The 19,275-nt window shown below is 37.2% G+C and overlaps 1 pseudogene; it reads left to right on the plus strand.

Annotated features, from left to right (window-relative positions):
• Nucleotides 1–16,516: 16,516 nt before the first annotated feature.
• On the plus strand, nucleotides 16,517–17,272 carry LOC110212784 (5'-3' exoribonuclease 2 pseudogene; annotated as a pseudogene).
• The last annotated feature ends 2,003 nt before the right edge of the window (nucleotides 17,273–19,275 follow it).

Genomic DNA, 19,275 nt, shown 5'->3' on the forward strand with positions numbered 1-19,275 from the left:
CTCCTGCCAACAAAATACTTGTTTTTTAACAAAGTACTGAAGTTAAGCAAAACAAACTAACACATTGGCTATGTCTGACAGCACATGCTTCATTCCACACCTAAAGTCTATCCATCGCATCTCTGCCAAGAAGAGTAAGGTATGTTTCACTCTCAGTCTTCTCAAGTTAGATTACCTATTAAATTGAATCGAGTTCTTATGTCTTTCAGAGTTCTTTTCTTTTTCATCATTATGGTTATTGTGTAAGTTGTTCCTTGTTCTGTTTACTTCATTTGGCATTAGTTTGTACAAGTTTTCTCAAGTTTCTATACATTCTTCACATTCAACTTTTCCCCATGGCCCAATGATATTCCATTATGTGCATCTGGGATCACAGATTTAGACTTGGAGGAGATTTTGGAGGTCAGATAGTCCAACCCATTCATTTCACAGATAGGGAAACTGAGGCTTGGAAAGGGTAGGTTACTTGCTTAGGGTCTCACTATGACTGTCTGAGGCATGGTTTAAGTTTAGAGATCTTCAGGACTCCAAGTCTAACTTTACTCATTGTATCATCTAGCTACCATAGCTGGTTCAGTCCTTACCCTATCAATGAGTACCCACTTTATTTCTAGACCAAAAAGAAATTATGGTGCAAATATGTAGGGAACATTGTTTACAATGCCCAGTGCAATATTGCTCACAACATCACCAAGTCTTCTGATTATATTGGGTTTGTTTCTTTTTTTTCAGTGTGGAATTTTATCCTCTCTTCTAAAGCCTCTTTGTCTTCTCTGACCCAAATTCTTGCTTTTTTTATTTCTGTAATAAGGTCTATACCTTCTCTTTACTACAATGCAGCTCTGCAATATTTCAGGTCAATTTCCTAAGAAAGTGGGGACTACTGATTTCATCCAACAGATGCATCAATCACTTAGCATGGGTAGAGAATTTTATCAGGTTATTGTGAGTAAGGGAAGGAGAAACATTCCCTTTTTTCTTGGTAGCTAGCAGGGGAATAGGATATCAACACAGAAAATTCAAATTCATGATATTCCATAAATGACAAATGAATTTGAGTTAGATGCAAAGATGTTATGTGAGCCCAAAGGAGAAAGTCATTATTGAATGGATTTGATTCTGTCAGTTACCATTTCCTCAAATATTGGAATTTCAGATAGATTTTGATAGTTTTTTCGGGGGAGAAAATATTTGCAATTATGACCACACTGGAAAACCAAGAACATGTGGTCAATATTGGTCTGGATTATCTGATCAGAAGGTTATCCATTTGTCACTTCAGAAGCAGAGATCACATCCCTGAGGACATAGGGTAGTAAGGAAATAGAATAGTTCTGAACTTGGGGCATAGTCAGCATGTTTATTAGATCTGAGTGCAGATCAGGGGATACTGATGTGATTTAGGGGGTTGGAAGATAGATGAATGTTGACACAGAGAGGAAAGGGGAAAAGAACGACCAATAAACATTTGAACCTGAGTGATAAATGTGAGACTATTCTAGAAGAGCAGGGAGCTGGAATTTCTGAAAAGGTAACAGCTGTTTACCTCCAAGAACTTCAGTGGGTCACAGGTTCCTTATTATAAAATGATGAGATTTATCTAAATGGTCTTTAAGACCCCTTCCAGCTCTAAGTCTGTAACATTATATAGACTCATAGATGCTATTGGGTAAAAGATCATCCATTAAGCATCAAAGAAAAAAAAAGAGATGAGTCATGGTGGTGGATGCCTCCTTGCTTAGGGATGCTAAGACAACTATTTTTCAGTCTGACATTTACAACTGGTGATCTGTCATCCCAGGACAGGTATCCAGGATGTGACAGAGAGACTCTCAAAGCTTCTCAAATCTAATGACTATTGATGTGATTATCCCATTTCTGGTCATTCACATGGACATAAAGGATACTGCCAGAAGGAATGTAAAAAACACCACCAAGTATAGAAGCCTACAGTAAGAAACCTTTGGAGCACGTGATTGTGGGGCAGGGGGAGGGAAGGGATTTGGTTATAGATGTTTCAGAAGAAGGTGTCAGACTTAAGAAGCTAACATTTAATTAAGAAGAGAGTATCAGAATAGGTTTTGGATTTCTGCATAAGGGTGAAAAATGTAGATATGATAGGTTCTTGAGCAAGAAAGAACTGAATCTAATAAAGGCTGATAAAAACATGTAAATAATTTCTTAGTCTTGCAAGTCTAATCAAAAGATTGAAATTGGAAAAGAAGAGAAAGGGATAGAAAATTTTTTGTATATCTAATAATCTAGCTATCAAATAGAATTGCTTTATTGTTGAAAGTACTGAACTAGAGATAGCCAGAAATTTATAGGAAAAAATACAACAAAGAGCCAATGGTGTCCTCAGATATTTATACACAAATGAGCAAAGTATGATCTAGAGGAAAAGGAAGGCTTTAATAAAAAAGGGATAGGGCAGGGGGAAGAAGATAGCATAGTATTTCAGGAAAATAGCATGGTATACTAGGGGAAGAAATCCAAAAACCAAAAGGGGAATTATGCTGGAGAACCTTTAGGAGGATATGAGAAATATTTTTAATCAGAGGTATTACAAGCCATTTGGTCAGAAAGAGGAATTCAGGAAGTATCACAAGCCTGGAACAGATTATTCACTTATATGGAGAATTTCTGAAGATTTCTCTGCAGAATAGTTAATTTCTTAATTTGCCTTGGGGATAAATTAATTCTTTTAAAAAAAAAAGGCTGGGAAATAAGATACACAGGAAATGGGGCATAAAAATCTATCTTACCCTAAGGAGAGGAAGGGGATAAGAGAAGGGAGGGGTGATAGAAGGGAGGGCAGATTGAGGGAAGGAGTAATCAGAAGCAAAACACTTTTGAGGAGGGACAGGGTCAAAGGAGAGAGAGAGAATAGAATAAATGGGGATAGAGGGGTTAGGATGGAGGGAAATACAGGTAGCAATAGTAACTGTGAAAACAAATTTTGAAGCAAGTTTCTCTGACAAAGACTCATTTCTCTATCATATAGAGAACTGTGTCAAATTTATAAAAATAAAAACCATTCTCCAATAGGTAAATAAGTTTTCAGATGAAGTAATTAAAGCTATCCATAGCCATATGAAAAAATATTCTAAGTCACTATTAATTGGAGAAATGAAAGTTAAAATAATTCTGAGGTGGACCTCATACCTGTTAGATTAGATAATAGGACAGAAAAGGTAAATACAAAATGTTGGAAGGAATGTGGGAAAAATGAGACCTTAATATATTGTTGTTGGAGTTCCATTCTATAGAGCAATTTGGAACTATGCCCAAAGGGCTATAAAACTATTCATACCCTTTGACATAGCAATACCACTACTGTTCTGTATCCCCAAAAAAATAAAAAAAAAAGAAGGACCTATATGTACAAAAATATTTATAGCAGATCTTTTCTGGGGGTAAAGAATTAGAAATTGAGGGGATGCACATCAATTTGGGAATGGATGGATAAGTTGTGGTATGTAATTATGATAGAATATATGGTACTGTAAGAAATGATGAGCAGGATGCTCTCAGAAAAACCTAGAAAGACTTATATGGGTTGATGCAAAGTGAAATGTACTGAGTACAAAGTAACAGCAATATTGTAAGATGATCAGCTGTGAATGACTTAGCTATTCTAAGGAATACAATAATCCATGACAACTCTGAAGGACTTAGGATGAAAAATACTATCCATCCCCAGACTTTTTTTTTTCATTTTATTTGTCTTGAATTTTTTGTCTGTGTTTTCTTTTATAATATGACTATTACGAATATGTTTTGCATGACTACATATATATAACTTATACGGATTTTTTTTTTTGCCTTTTCATTGGTGGGGGGAGTGGGGAGGGAGGAAGGGAGAGAATTTGGAACTCAAAGTTTAAAAAATAAATGTTAAAAAAATTTAAAAATAAAGGAAGAATTGAAGAGAGCTGCTATGATGGAGAAAAGAGTAAAATCAGAGAAGAGATAGAACAAGTGCTATAGGTGAGTATGATGAGGTAACAAAAGAAAGAATGCAGAGCATTAATTAATTAATGGAGAACATTAACAAATGAAAGAAAGAGTATAGAACATGAATAGTTTACCTTCTATTTTCTCTGCTAAGAAGAATGAAGGGAAAGAAGAGATCAAAATTAATTGATAAAAGTTCAAACTTCCTAGGATGCAAAATCATACGAAGACAGTAAGTAGCTGCCCTTGTGTTTACTTCATTTGTCCCAACTTTGCATCATTCCAATATAAAAGAAGAATTGGCAGATATGACTGCTGAGCCACTGTCAGTATTCTTTGAAAGACCATCAAAGACACTTTGCCTTGGTCAGACTAAATATTAATATCGTGTTTGCTTCTAAGTGCCACATTTTAGGAAGCACATTGATAAATCTGAGGATGATGATAATGATAAAAGGCATAAGATCCTGCTATATGAAGATCAGTTGAGGGGACTGAGGGGGCTTATCTTGCAGAATAGAAGGCTTAGGGCATTCATGAAAGCTGTCTACAACTATTTGAAGAATAGGCATATTTAGACAAGGAATCTTTCTTTTTCTGCTTGACCCCAGAAAGCAAAACTAGGAACCATAGGTGGAATTTGAAAGTAGGCAGATTTTATTTAAACATAAGATAAAACTTCCTAAATATTTAGACTCCCCCAAAGCAAAATAAGCTGCCATGAAAGTTAAGTTCTCCCTGGCTACAAGTTTTCAAGCAATAACCAAATAATCGTCTATTGTGGATTTTGTAGATCAGACTTTTATTCTAGTAAAGATTAAACTAGATGACCTTTGAGGTTCTTTCCAAATCTGAGATTCTGTGAGTGCAGACCAGTGTCAAAATGTTCATATTCATGGAGCACTAAGTGGGACTCTGGGGACAGCCAAGGAGTACCACATATAATGGAAAGAAATACTGAAAGGAATGAATTCTAGGCAGGCTTCTGAAGATAGATGTAATTTGCTTCATCTTTTTACAGAGGCTTTACTCTGACTGTATGGGGTTTTGGTGCAGCAGAAAATGTACTGAACTGAGTGAGAATCAGGAACTCTGTGTTTAAGTCCAAGTTCTGTGACTGACTAGCTTTTGGCCTTGAGCATTTTATCTCTCTGGTCTCAGCCTCCTTTTAAGGAAAATAAAGACACTGGCTTTGATTATCTCCAAGGCCTCTTCTCTCTTGTTATCAAGCCAGCTAGAGTAAAAGTTTTAGGACATTCCCTCCCTTCCCTACCCATCTTAGTGAGCCTGTTTGCCTTCCACATTTGTGTTTTAAGGACCTTCTAATTATTTAATATGGGTGCTTAAAAGCCTGAATCTCACAAAATAGGACATTGCTCAGAAAAGAAATTTTTAGTGGAAACAGTGGAGAGTATGGAGTCAGGGGATGATGACTGTTCAGCCAAATTAGCCTGCTTGCTATTCCCGATTTGCATGCTACCTATCCCACATCCCAGCTTTTCTATTCATCTTCCATTACCTACCCACCTACCTTCCACTACCTACCCTTCCTTCCATTGTCTACATATATTTTAAGAATATAAGTTGGTGAGTTACTTCTGCATTCACATTGGCTACTTTAATCAACTTTAGGTCTTTAGTTGCATTTTAGTCCCTCTCTCATTAAAATAAGTTGTTTATGTCATCAATTTCATTCTTGAGATCTTCCTTCTTCTTCCTCTGTGACTTTGAATGAGCTGTTTTCCATACCCAGAATGCTATCCCTCTTCTAGACCCCTGACTTCCTTCAGGTTCCACCTCCCTAAAAAGGCCTTTCCTGATTTCCTAGCTGTTAGTCCACCCCACCCCCAACCATTGTGTATTTATTTTGTGTGTGTCTGGGTATTTATCTGCATGTGTTTTATTCCTATACAAAAATGTATGCCCCTGACACATGATAGGCACTTAACAAATGCTTGCTGCTTGCTTGGTTTGGACTATGAGCACTTCTCAACTCTTTGGAGGGGGTAGAGAGGAGAGAAAGAGAACAGAGAAGACAGAAAAAAAGAGAGACCAGAGAAAGGAGAGAAAGAGAAAACAGAACAGGAGAGGGGGGGAGAGAGAGAGAGAGAGAGAACGAGAGAGAGAGAGAGATGCTCTCATCTTCTCCAGAAGAGAACCAGTATAGTGAAGGAAAGAAACATCATATATAAAGCACTCAAATCTCAAATCCCCTGGTCAGCTGGGAGAGGGAACAACTATAGTTCTTGTGGTAAGCTGGAAGGGAAGAGAGTTAGTGACTTCTCTGAAACCTCATCTACTAGTTCCAAGCTATTCAGATCGAATTCTCCCAGTCATATGGCTTCTTGTAGGATTGAAGCCCATTACTCAGTTCCTCTCACAAGAATTTTTAATTGAGAGAGTCTGACTGTTCCTGATGGAAAAATGCCACTATCGCAATCCAATCCACAGAGTTCAGTGGCTACTAGAGATTAAAATCAATGGAGCCCTGCCCCATTCATTAACGCAAAGCCACCTCCTTTAGAAAGTGACCTATTGGGGCTTTTGATAAGCTGACTGGTGTCAAGGGAGAAAAGAGATGTCTCTGCCCTGAATCTGAATTCCAAAGACCTTGGCATCAGTTATTCAATCTGATATTGTCAAGTATGGCTAAACTTAGGTGGCTTTGTAATGGATCCCTAGATCCTCTAGGTAGTGGGTTGATGATTAATCAATTAGCTAGCATTTAATAAATGCACTTACGTTCTACTAAATTCTGGAGACAAAATGACTAAAGTGAAACAGTTCCAATCCTCAAGGAACTTAACATTCTAATAGAGGAGGCAAAATGAATATATACAAATATATACATAATATATACAAAATGAATACAAGGTAGTTTGGGAGGGAAAAGGGGGACGGGGTTGTTAATGATGCTACTCATCCTCATGCCTACACCATGATGACTAAGCAGGTAGTACCCTAGTGTACTAGCAGGCAAGCTTTAGCAATCTGTGAACTTTCAGGTAAAAAACACTGAAGCTACATTTTATTTTTCTCTTTTCAAAGAATAACCTATGAAGTCATCTTATTTGCATAAAATGAATTAAAATTGTTTTGATTTTTTGGAACCTTGCTATCTCATCCACTCTTTTAAAGTTTAATAATAATGACCTCCTTCTCACCAAATCCCTTAAAGAAATTCCAATTCTTCTTTTGGTAAAAGCTGCTCTTTCCAGTACTTTGTTTTAAGAACTAAAGAGCTAAATTAGAAGAAGACTGTTCTATAGCTATATGCACATATGTATGTATAAACATGTACATGTATATATGCATGTATACATATATATGCATCATATACACACATATACATACACACGCATGTGTATATATACAGAATATATATATATACACACATATATATTTCTAATTTCAACCTCACATATTTCTTTGAGTGACTAGATGTGTGTTATAAATAACAAAAGAAAGAATCCCAGATTATATCTGCTCCAAAATACACTGGTTGTCTCTACATCTGAGTAAAATCCTGTCACTGGTGATGTTATCTCTCCTCTTTCTCTCTCCCTCTCTCTCTCTCTCTCTCTCTCTCTCTCTCTCTCTCTCTCTCTCTCTCTCATGATCTGTTGATCTGTACTCTCTGGAATAGCGGGAAGCTTACAGACGACATTCATCTCTCGTGTGTTATGCTTTTCAATCAAATGTTTGAGAATGTGAAAATCTCACCAGTATTTGAAGGCACAATTAGGAAAAAATTCTAAGACTTGAAAAACACCTACAGGGAGGGAAGGTTTAGAGAAAAGAGAGAAGCTTTAGCACCTGACAGTACAGATAGATATTTAAATTATAATTAGAACTGAGGTCTTTTATATTCTAATAGCTTGTTGATATATGAGATGAGTAATACACAGTTTCCTCCTTTCTGTCACATTCAAGGCTGTGCTAATTAAATCAAAGGAATGAGGATTATCTATAATATTTTGAAGTCACTCAACACATTGAAAAAACATGGTTTTGACAGTGATTTTATGACAGCTCGTTAAATTCATTGATGCATCCACAAGCATCTTTCTTCTTTAGAATTAGGTTTTTCTTTCTCACTAGATACTGGGAACAGTTTCAACTTTGTGTTACTAGATGAGGACTGACAGCCAAGTTCAAAGGCTTCTGGCATAGCAAATGTGACCAGCTGATGCCAAGAAGAGAGGGTTTTTCAATGTGCCACTGAATGCAGCAAACAAAGTTCAGTCTGACCTTATTTTGCTTTTCACTCACCTCCTATTTGTATGCCTTTTACAAGAAATGGGCTGACTTTGAAGGCCTTGCCTTATCTCTCATCTGAGTTATCTCTGAGGAAATGTTGGAGAATAAACATTTGCTCAAGGCTGTGTCTAGAAATGGATTGAAAGATAGAACCTACTATATTAATAAAAAGTGGTTCTATGATTTACCTTTTTCAATTTGTAAAATTTCCCTTCTTATTAATAAAAATTTGACAAATATTAACATTTCCCTATAGAAAGAACAAAAAATACAGCATATGAAGTCATGAAACTCTATTATGTCCAGTTTGGGGTTTTTTTTTGTATACTTCAAATTTAGCATACTTCCAACGTCCCCCTACTTGTTTATGTTCCCTTCTGAGCTTGTCTCTTCTTTTTTTAAATGATTTCCTTTCTTTTTTCTTTTGCTATTACTACTACACACCATTTCCTTTGCTCCCCCCACAAAAATAAAAGAGCTCTCTCATATAACAAAGTATTGTCAAACAAAACAAGTCAACACATTGACTGTGTCTGAAAACACAGGTTTTGTCATGCTTGTCTAGTCCATTAAACTCAGGTCAGAAGCATAATTCATCACCAGTCTTCTGGAGTAGATAGGTTATTGCATTTATTGTAGATCTTTACATCTTTTCCAATTGTTTTTCTTCACAATGTTTTAGTTATTATATATAATGTTTTCCTGGTTTTATTCATTTCACTCTATATCACTACATATAAGTCCACTCAGGTTTCTCTGAATTTATCATTTCTCATGCCACAACAATATTTTGTTACATTTATAAACAATCATTTGGTTAGCTGTTTACCAACTGGTAGGAATCCACTTTGTCTTAGTCAGTCAACAAACATTATTTAGTAGTTTATTGTGTTCCAGGCAGTTTGCTAAGTGCTGGGAACATAAAGGCAAAAATAATCCCTTCCTTCAAAGAGCTTGTATCCTACTAGGGGAGACAACCTGTAAGTAAGTAGGAATATATGCGGTGAGTACAGAATGGATGAAAGATCATTTCAGAGAGAAGGCATTAGTTGCTGAGTAGGCCAAAAAGACATCCTGAATAAGGCGAGATTTGAGTTGAATCTTGAAGAAAGGCAGGGAAACTAAAAGGCAGAGATATGGGGCAGAACATTTCAGACATGGGGAACGGCAAAAGTAAAAGCAAAGAGATAGGATATGGAGTATAATGTGAGAGGAACTTCAAGTAAGCTAGTGTTTTGGATCATAGAATGCACAGAAAGAAATAAAGTATATTTTAAAAAAAGAAAGAAGTCTGGAAAGGGATCTGGGAGTAATATTGTACAAGGCGTTAAATTCCAAAACTAAAGAGTTTGCATTTTGTTCTGGTGGCATTAGGAGTCCACTGAAGAGTCTTGAGAAAAAGAGTGACATGGTTAGACTTGTGATTTGGGAAGGATATTTTGGCATCTCTTTGGAGGATAGCTTGGAGGTGCAAGATAGTGGAAACAGGGGGATGAATTAGGAGATGTTGAGGGCCTGAAACAGGGTAGTTGTCATATGAGTAGAGAGTAGATGGATCTGAAAGATGCTTTATTGTTAGAATAAATAAAAATTGGCAACAAATCGGTTACATGATTGAATAAGGAAAAGGCAAGAATGATGTTAAGGTTATGAACATGAGTAACTGGAACAATGGTTACTCACCCTGGCAAACACGGAAGGCTTGAGCAGAAATTGTTTTATAAGAAAAGAGTTGAATATTGAATAAATTGAATTTGAGGTGTTCATGGTACACCTAAATAGAGTTGTGTAGCAAGTAGATGTCAATGTGGGACTAGAATTCAGGAGAGATTTTAGGGCCAGATATATAGATTTGTGATTCACTAGGAACAACATTTGATAAAGTAACTAAATCCAGGAGAGAGGATGAAATCACCAAGAGAGAAAACAAAAAGAGAAAAGAATGTACAGGACAGAGCCTTAGGTGAAAACTGCTTATAGTATTGTCATCATCTATGTGAGTGTATTGGAAAGAGTTGCCTTTGTAGACAGCATAGAGCTCAGAAACTTGACAATTCAGACAACTGGTATAAGACCAAGTCTAAATAACAACCACTCATTGTAGCTCTTTATTTCTGCCATTTCTCTTTCAGCAAACACTGGGACCCAGAATATAGAACTTCATATATTCCCTCCTCACTCCTCTGCCTATCACATACAGCTCCATTTTAAAAATCAGATGTAATGCTTCCTTGGAAATCTAACAGTAAAGAGTTTAGGAAAATAGGAGCAGAGATTCAGAGAGAACCTCTTGGCACTGATCCTAAAAACAGTCAGTGATTCTGAGAAAAACTGGTTCACATTCCTGTGCTTCCCAGTGCCTTCCATGTATCTCAGCTCTGGTCAATATTTTTCCAACCCCTTTTCACTAGAATAAGAAACTCAGAAACATGATAACCCCAGCTGGTAGTACTTTCACCTCCAAAAGTTATCTTGTATCTGCTCTGTACATGTCATTTATATACACACACTCATACACACACATACATACTGTCTTCTTCATTTTGATGTAAGATCCTCGAGGGCAGGAACTGTTTGGTGTTGTCTTGGTGTCTCCAGCACTTAGCAAAGGGCCTGACATGTAGGAGGCATTTAATAAAAGCTTGTTGGATGATTGATTCACACATCCTAATTCTTTCAGCCTCCACACATGCTGGTTCCTGCAAAAGACTGCTACTAAACACACTCCAACTATCCTGTGTAACAGTTAAGGTGCCATGCTTCCAGATAGTAGACACTCCTCTCTCTCCCCTTCACACAGACCTCCCAAATAAAACTGACTCACTCTACAACATGCTCCCTCCCTGTTCATTTTCCTTCTTGCAACACCTAGGGACTAGTTTCTACCAAGGCATCTTAAATATCGGTGTCAAGAGTATAATTCTCCCTACCATATCAAGATTTTCCCCATTGTGTTTTCAATATATCATGCATTGGCATAAGAAATTTAAGGGGAATTCCTGGGGAGTTTTGTGGAAGTTGCAGACAACATGTGAGCAGATGACACAGAAAAAGTTTAGAAATTCAGAAATGCACAAAATATATATATGATATTATATCAACATGTTATCTTTTAATACCATAATAATTCAGACTTATTCTCTGGTATGAGTGGAGGGCCAAAAAATTTTATGATGATTTTCGAGATTGGAGAGGGAGATGCCACAACCTTAACTCTCCCATGATGTGGAAGGGATAACTGTATATCTCAACGCTCCTTAAGACCAGAGATTAATTGGCAGATGCAAACAACAACATGCCTTTACTGTGTCTTGCGTATAGCTGATTCCCCTCACTGTGTTCTCAGACTTTGGCAGTCATCTGACAAAATGCCTCATGATATCCATGTGAACAAGGCGGAAGGAAATAATCTAGACAAGAGTATAGTTGATCAGATTTGAAACAAGTTAAATGTGAGAATTCAAGAGCTATGATTAATGACTTGATGCCAACTTGAAGAAAGGTTTCTAGTAACATGTTATGGTGCTGTATCCTTGGCCCTATTAATTAATTAGTTAATTTGTTGGATGGCAGAATTGGGATCCAAAAACATTTTGACAGGACAAATTTAATGAGACAAAATAGAATACTGATAAATAAAAAGTTCCCCATCCTCAGGGACAAAGAAGGAAAGATTATACCAGAATGCAATTCAGGTGAAAAGGACAGATTTCAAGCTCAGTATAAGCCAACAATATAAAAGGAGCCCCAAAAAACTAATAGTAAAGCTAATTAGATGCTAGGGGGTACTGAGAGAGGCATCATATCCAGAATGAGAAAGATCACAGTCCTTCTGTAGTCTGCCCTCCCAGGCCACAGTTGCAATACCATACTGAGATGTACTTAGATCTAGGTGACACATTTTAGGAAAGACATTGACAAGTTGCAACATGTCTAGAGGAGAATATAATGATGGATTGGAAACCATGCCAAAAAGGATTTGTTAAAAGAACTAAAAATGTTTAACCTAGAGAAAGGAAGACTTAAGAAAGACATGATAGAGGTTTCAAGCATTTGAGGGACTTTTATGTGGAAGAGGTACATTTTTTTTTTTGCTAGCCCCAGAGATCAGAGCTAGGATAAATAAGTAGCATTTGGCTAAATATGAGGAAAAACTTGCTAGTATTTAGAGTGATACAATAATATCACTTGACTTTATATAGACTATGTAGATTTACTATGTATTTTACATGAATTATCTCATTTGAACAAAACAACTATTTAAGGTAGATGCTCCAATTTTAAGTATTCCTCTTAGACAGATGATAAAACTTTTTATCATAAGAGGCTAAGTAACTTGTCCAGGGTCATTTAACTAATAAGTAAAAGAAGTAGGAGTAGAACCCAGCTCTTACCTAACTACGAGACTAGCACCCTTCTTTCCACTACTCTACTTCTATCACATTGGCTCTTTTTCAAAGTGGAATGGGCTGCCTTGGGGAAGTAGTGAGTTCCTTAAGTCTAGAGATTTTCCACGAGATGTGAAGAAGAAGCAGAAGCAAAAACAGAAGCAGGATCTTTCCCCTTCATTTATTTCAAATGAGATAATATTTGGAGAGACTTAGCACAATCCCTGACACATACTAGACACTTAATAAATGTTGGTTCCCTTTCGTTTCCATCCCACCCCCACTCCATTTGACAGTTAACAATGCATAGATATAAATATGAGGGCAGCTAGGTGATGCAATGGATAGAGCACTGGACCTGGAGTCAGGAAGACTCATCTGTTCAAATCTGGCCTCAGACGCTTACTAGTTGTGCGACCTTGGGCAAGTCACTTACCCTTGTTTACCTCAATATCCTCATCTATAAAATGAGTTGGTAAGGGAAATGGCAAGCCACTCCAGTATCTTTGCCAAGAAAATGCCAAACTGGGTCGCAAAAAGAGAGATAGGACTGAAATGGCTGAACAACAACAAAGACACAGATATGAGGCAATGAGGTAGCACAATTTATGAGAGTGCTGTACTTGTCAGGAAGTTCTGAGTTGAAATCCTTCCCCCAGAAACTAGCTGTGCAACTCTGAGTAGGTGATTTGTCCTCTCTCAGACTCGTTTTGCTCATCTATAAAATGGGAAAACAATATCACCTTCACAGATATTTTGTGATGATCAAATAACACATTTATATTATTTTTCAAATCTTGAAGCATGATATAAATGTTAGCAACTATAATCAAGATCATTATCACTACCTTCACTATATTAACACATCAAGTTCTTTTTTATACTACAAGCTGGCCAAGACATCACCCAGATGTTCTAGCACTGTTTCTTCAGATCCCTTGTCCCATTGATGAGTTTTTTTTCTAAACCATCATTTTGGAATATGGTCCCAGACTAGCCATCCCTGATTCTATGGACTTAGGAACCATGCCCCTTTTGCATCTTGTAACCCCCTATTAGAATGTAAGATCCTTGAGGATAGGGACTGTTTTTCTTTTTTCTTGTATTTGCCTCTCCAGAGCTTAGCACAGTGCCTGGCAGCAGAGTAAGTACTTAATAAATGTTTGTTAACTGACTGACTGTTTTCAGGTATTACCACATTCTAATAGAGAGTGGAATAGCCCCTGGTATTGAGTTGTTTTTCCAACACTTTCATTTTTTTAAGTTAAATTTGATTTTATTTTTTGTTAACAGGCATTATGGCCCCTATTTTCCAACAATACTCTGTGGGGAAAAAGAAAAGAAAAGAAAAGAAATCCTTTTTAATAATTAAGTATAATAAAGCAAAGTAAATCCCATGTCAGCAATGTCCAAAAGTGTGTGTCACATTCTGAATATTTAGACCATTCTGCCAGGAGGTAGCATTCTTGATGATTGGCCCTGTGGAATTATGGTTGATCATTATGTTAATCAGAATTCTTAAGTCTTCCGAAATTACTTTCATTTCAGAATAAGAACTCTCAAAAGTAAAAATTCTAATAGAGTGAAATTTATCTGTTCACACATTCTATCTCCTTCCAGCAATTGGAGAGATGCAGTACATAACCCAGTAGAGCCTAGGTGAGGTAAAGTGCTAACCCATATGTATAAATAGTAGGGTGCCAATTAGCTAATTTTCTTTTCTGTGGCCCCCTGATGCTTCAATAGAATTAAATTATCTCACACAGGTGAGCACTTTACTTCCAGGCAGTATTTTACTCATTTGGAATCATGATGGGGTGAGGCTACTCGCCACTATTTATATGGGGCCAGAAATCATTTAAGGGATAACAGCTAATAGGTAGAGGTAAGTCTCCATTCAGTGGATTTGTTCACTCATGTCTTGTTCATAAGATATCATAGTTAGCTCAGCCCTGTCAGAGCATTGGTTTAACACAGTACATGCTAGAGGAAAGAACTTATCTTGTGTCTCACCCCTACAGTCATACTTTTATCTGCCTGTAAAGCAAGTTGTTATCTGATAATAAGACTTAAAGCCTCCCAGGGGAATTTTTATTTTAATAGAGTATATGGGGAAAGCTTCAAGATCCCAAGGAATGAAACTGCAATAACAGATACTGCTGAGAACTCACTCAAATCACTACCTAAAAGAGTTCACATACACACACACACAGATCTGGAAAGGCAGCTTTGGAATTGTAGACAGAGCACCGGAGCTGAATCAGAAAAACCTGGGTTGAAATCAGGCTTCTTCCACTAACTCCATAATATTGGAAAGTCTCTGGGTCTTATTATTCTAGTCTTTAAAATGAGGATAATAACAGAACCTACTTCATATGGTTGTTGTAGGGCTTGAATTAGACAGAAATCAGTCATTATCATTATTATACAAAATACAAAATGGAAAGAGCCACGGTGAAATGAGACAGGATGCAAAAGGATCTTAGCTTATGCCTAAAAGAGGCCTTAAATTTCATCTAACTCAGACCCTCACTTGACAACTAAAGAGAGTGCAGCATAGAAAATGGAAGTGTCTTGCCCGACATCATACAATAAGTACCACAGCCAGGATTCTAACAGAGTCAAGCATTTATTAAGTGTTTACCATACCAAGCACTGTGTGGAGTAGTATGGATACAAATACAAGCAATAATAAAGACAACCCCTGACTTCAAGAAGCTTATAGTTTAATAGAGAGAGACAACACATAGAAAGGAGCTGAGAAGGGTAAGGAAAGGGAGAAAGAGGAAAGTTGTTGTTTTCGAAGAAGACCAGTGACATCAGCAGGGTGATATCTTCACTTGCAAGTGGATAGGATTTAAGTGAAGCAGGGTTGTGCAAAGTCATCAACCTCACTCTCTCCTCCAGAGTCATGGGGTCCAGTGGCAAGGCATAGGTCAGGATGACTGGCAAAGGCCCTGGATTCAGTGGTAGACCCTGGCTTTTTCAAGCTAAGGTCTTTCCCAAGTCTCAGTTTGTCTGAGGCAACACCCATTCAGTCATTAAGGTTAGGTAAGAATTGAAGCAAAAGATGGCCTAGTTTGACTTCCCAAAGAATCAGTCTGGGAGGGGAAGACCCTCAGAGTTTCTGGCCAGAAGACAGTAAGCAAAGGCACAAAGACAGTAGAATGAAACATGCTCAATGTGGGCCCTCCCTCAAAATGGATGCACTAAAAGGAACCTGTCTGGATCTTCTGGCTCCAAATCCTGACGCTTTTCCCACAGAACCATGCAAAGAATAGTGGTGTAGGAGAAAGATCTCTGGACTTAGCTTAAAAAAAAAAAACACCAATTAAATCACCTTAGATGATTCACTTTATGCCTCTGGGTCTCAGTTTCTTACCTGTTTTTATTAAAATAAGGGAGTTAGACTAGATGATATATAACACCTTCTAGCTCTAATATTCTGTGATTCAATGCTCTTTTTAAAATTTTAATCAAGAAAGAAGCAACATGAAGAGATGCTTTGAAATGGTGAAATAATGTACCATCAGATTCTGCGAATCAGAAAACATATGCTCAAGGCTCTTTTGAGTTCCTGGCTAGGCAAAAATCAGGTGGTGAAGGACAAGGCCATTAAGTAAATAGTGTTGGGACCAAGAGATGCAGGTCTCAGATATATAGTTATCAATTAAATTAAGCTGCTCCCCCTACCCTGGCCAGTAATTAAGCAGATCACTGACCCAGCCTAGGGAACATGTTATCATTCTGATTTAATTTGATTCATTGGCCCAGGGCCTCTGGACATGTGTTTTGAATAAAGCAAATTTAGTAGCTAAATGTCTCCATAAAGTACAAAAAGCAGAGGATTCCCTGCCGAGGAATATCAGATAAAAACATAAGAGTGATTGACCCTAGACCACATATTTGCAATGAACAAATCAATTTGCATCAAGGAAGAAATACTGTCAAAAGGTGGCTTTCTTCCTCCAGAAGAGATCAAAGAAAGATTTGACAGCAAATGTATTACACCAGGAACTGAGTTCATGGACAATCTTGCTAAATGCAATCGATATTATATTGCTGATTGTTTAAATAATGACCGAGGGTGGAAAAATTTGACTGTCATTTTATCTGATGCTAGTGCTCCTGGTGAAGGAGAACATAAAATCATGGATTATATTAGAAGACAAAGAGCTCAACCTAACCATGACCCAAACACTCATCATTGCTTAGGTGGAGCGGATGCTGATCTCATTATGCTTGGATTTGCCACACATGAGCCAAACTTTACAATTATTAGGGAAGAATTCAAACCCAACAAACCAAAACCATGTGGTCTTTATAATCAGCTTGGTCACGAAGTCAAGGACTGCCAGGGTTTGCCAAGGGAAAAACAGGGAGAGCATGATCAGTTTGAAGAAAGTCTTCCTGCTTCAGAAGGAGAGTTTATCTACATTCAGCTAAATGTGCTTCGTGAGTATTTAGAAAGAGAATTAACTATGGCCAGCCTGCCATTTACTTTTGATATTGAGAGGAGCATTGATGACTGGATTTTCATGTGTTTCTTTGTGGGAAATGATTTCCTTCCACATTTGCCATCTTTAGAGATCAGGGAAGGAGCAACTGACCGTTTAGTTAATGCATACAAAAATGTGGTACATAACTTTATGGGGATGTCTTTGTAGTGCAGTTCCAAGGGGGAAGGAAAAGCTTCATTGCCAAGAAAATTCTCCTTTGCTCAGGTGCCTCTGGGCCCCAGTTCTATTACTAGGAATCCATTCCTTGGGTTTAAGATATTGCCCTTTGGGGGCACCTGCTGGCCTATTGTAAGGGTTCCTTGGGAGGTATGATGCATTTAGTTGTTATCAGTCATGTTAATATGAATATAAATAAGTATATCAGATTAATTTTCTCCCTGACAACCATTTGGGTGCCAAAGACCTGAGAAGGAAGGTAGTTTTATCCATTATGGAGAGGAATATGGGGTCATTTTGACTCATGAGGCCTTTTCTGAGGTTAATAGGGGTATCCAGCTGGCACTAAGCTTCCAGGAAATGAAAGATACTCAAATCTATATTTCACAGGTTTTGCCTAGAGGCATATGAAGAGGAGGCAAAAGAATCAGAAACCCCAGTCAAGAGAAATCCCCTGGATTCGTTTCCCTGTGGTACAAAAGCATGTACTCTAAGACAAAGTACTTTATTAAACTCAAACAGAGAGACACAGAATCCTGCCTGAAAGGATGACCTTTAACTGTAATACTTTATTCATTAGCTTTAATGACCATATTTAATGAACATATAATTGATTCTAAAAATCTGGCCATTAAAGAAAAGTTTTCTTAAGAGAAAACTATAACTTTGGTGCATTAGAATAAAGCATCCCATAGTGATTATTCCCACTTAAAAATTCTATATTTCTGAATCCTACAAACTTGCAGAAAATTCATCTTTTAAACTTGTTTTAAAATGCCATGTCGGGGGTTATCTTTTTTTAACTTTAGGGGTGCTAATTTCTATACTGGCAAAATGAAAAGAATTGAGCTGAGTGATCTGTATTGTTGAGTCATTTCTAACTCTCTGGGACTGTATTTGGGGTTTTCTTTGCAAAGATACTGTAGTGATGTGCTAATTCTTTCTCCTGCTCATTTCACATGAAGAACTGAGACAGATAGGGTTAAGTGATTTGCCTAGGGTCACACAGCTAGTATGTGTCTAAGTCGAGCTTTGAACTCAGGTCCTCCTGACTCCAGGCCTAGTGCTCTATCTGCTGCACCACCTAGCTGCCCAAGTGATCTGTAAGGTTCCTTTCAACTCTAAGTTTCCTTCATTCATCAAATGAAATAATGTATGAAAATGCAAACCTTTTATTTAGGTAATAAAAGGAGTAAAGGGCTATGGTTGAAAAAGGAAATTTTTGGTGACAAGAAAACTGTCTTGGAAGGAGAATTAAAGATTATAAACAACAAAAGGGCCATAAGAGTGCTGATATTTCATCAAACTACTATGTATAAACGTTAGGAACCAGATTAGTAATAAAAGTAACAGTGATATCATTCATATGGTACTTTACCATTTGATATAGCAAGTAATATTCCCATATGGATGTTCAGGATGAGTTAGAAAGATGTGTCCTACTCAAAACTATGGGAAAAGAACTAGATTCGTAAAGGAGCAAGGTGGTGTAATGAATAAAGTGATGGTGTTGGAATCAGGAAGATATAGTCTGCCTCGAAGCCACTTACTAGTTGGCTAACCTTGGGCAAGTCACAATCTTTCTAAGACTTAGTCTCCCCATTTGTAAAATGGGAATAATAATAGCACCTACCTCATGGGGTTATGGTAAAGCTCGATTGAGGTAACAAGTAAAATGGTGTATAAATAATAGCCGTCATTGTGAAATAGTGATTGATAATTTAGGATTGGTGAAAATGGTACATAAGTATACCTTTCTCTAGGTATTTGTTAATACTGCACTTTGTAAGTACCATACTTTCATAGATTAGTAATGGCTGTTAATGTTTATGCTTTGCTGTTTTAATCAAGGTTTCACTAGAGGAAATAAAAATAGCATAATGAAAACAGAGATTCATGCTGGATTCTGTCTTTCTTAAGCATGATTTCAAATGGATTGCCTACCTGTTTAAACCAGACAGCACTGCTGTCTGACACCTGATGGCAGTACTTAA

This window comes from Phascolarctos cinereus, unplaced genomic scaffold (genome assembly GCF_003287225.1).
Source record: "Phascolarctos cinereus isolate Bilbo 61053 unplaced genomic scaffold, phaCin_HiC Scaffold_726;HRSCAF=1367, whole genome shotgun sequence".
Classification (NCBI taxonomy): Eukaryota; Metazoa; Chordata; class Mammalia; order Diprotodontia; family Phascolarctidae; genus Phascolarctos; species Phascolarctos cinereus.